Here is a 1808-nt window from a genome sequence, read left to right on the forward strand (position 1 = left end):
GTGAGCAGCAGCTTAGGAAGTTAATGAGTGTAGGAGAGCTATGAGGCAGTCAAAACAAAGGGGCCAGGGTCAAGGAATGCATTTGTGTTCCTAAAGTCAAAGAGCAGCTGGAAGGAGCTTACTGAGCAGCCTGTAGCCATGGGGATATGACCCAGGCCAGTCAGGCCCTGCCTTGGTTATTTTTTCCACAAGCGTCTGTTGGTTATTTTCCCAGCGCTTTTTGCTCTCCCTCCCCAACTTCCACCTTCTCCTTCATGCATACTGGCTGCCAGGATTTATCATCAACCCAGCAGTAACCAAGGACAGATCAGACGGCTAGGATCTGGAATATAAAGCCATGCTTTGTTGGTGCTTCTAATTCTCACTATGTACCACATCCCAGGCTGCTCTCCTCCCACCCCTGCTGGTCCCCAGAGGTAACAGCCGTCAGCCACGGCTCTCTAGTTTGGTGTGCATGGCCCCAATTCAGTGGCAGAGTTAGGGAGGGGCTATCCTGTGTGTGCAACCTGGAGAGTTGCTTCCAGTCAGGGCAGACAGTACTGAACTAGATGGACCAATGATCTGTCTCAGTTTAAGGCGGCTTCTTCTGTGCCCTTGCTGGTGTGTTTTTACTGAGATGACTTCAGCTATTGTCTAGCCAACTCTTGCATCACGCCCAACTTTTAATAGCCTATGAGTCAAGAGAGAAATTGAGCCACTCCAGGCACAATGGAAAATGCCAACCCTGCTTCCTCTTTCTCTACAGTCGCTGGGAGGTGGCCTTGCGGGAAAATAAAGGAGGCCAGGGATGGGCGTGAGGGTATGCAAAAATGTGGCGCCAATGCCTGCCATCACCCCTCTCACCTGTCCAGAGTCTGTGGTCCTGAGACAACCGCTTCATCATGCCTCATGGGCGCACTGGACTTGCTGTGTATATGGTGCAATTTGCAAAAATAAATAAATGAACCAACACAGCCCAGCCATTTAAAGCAGAGTTTCCCAGCTGTTTTTGGACTACAACTCCCATCACCCCTAGCTAGCAGGACCAGTGCTCAGGGATGATGGGAACTGTAGTCCAAAAGCAACTGGAGACCCAAGACTGGGAAACACTGATTTAGAGTAAATGCTGAAAATTGCAAAGTCACGATAAATATCCTGAAAGTTCCAAAAACTCCATGTTGGAGAAAAGCTGCCATATTGGAAAATCACAAATATCTATTTGTTTAGCTAAACTAAGGGCTCACTCACACTTCTGCTTGTCCCAATGTTTAGAAAGCACAGGTTCAAGCAGTTTTCCACTTGTCCCATGCTTTCCAGGCATGGGTCTGAGTGGTTTTGCCTCTGCCCTGCTTTCCCCCAGAAAACCTGCTCTTTAGCGCTTGATTGGAACAAATGGCAGTCTGAGAAAAACCCAGTTGCCGCTTGTTCTGATTCAGCACTAAACCTCAGGTTTTCCCCAGGGGAAAGTGGCAGAGGTCTGAATAAGCCCCGAAGGTAGTCATATCTCAGAAATTTACATGAAATATCTGAATCTAACAACTGAAGGCAATGTTCTTGCATTCAAAAAGTTCTCAGAGAAGAATTTGGGATATGAGTTTGGTGGACTTTCCAAATGTTTATTACCACACATGCCTTTTTATTTTAAATACGTGGGTCACATACTAGTTTGACTGGACTGCAAAGCTTCAGCAACAAAATTACAAGAGAATATATATATATATATATATAGAGAGAGAGAGAGAGAGAGAGAGAGAGAGAGAGCGCCACAATAATGTGGAATACTTAGAAAAAATTAAAAGGAAAAAGAAGGCAATTGCAAAATAGTAATT

Source organism: Podarcis melisellensis (genome assembly GCF_964234715.1).
Source record: "Podarcis melisellensis genome assembly, chromosome: 7".
Lineage (NCBI taxonomy): Eukaryota > Metazoa > Chordata > Lepidosauria > Squamata > Lacertidae > Podarcis > Podarcis melisellensis.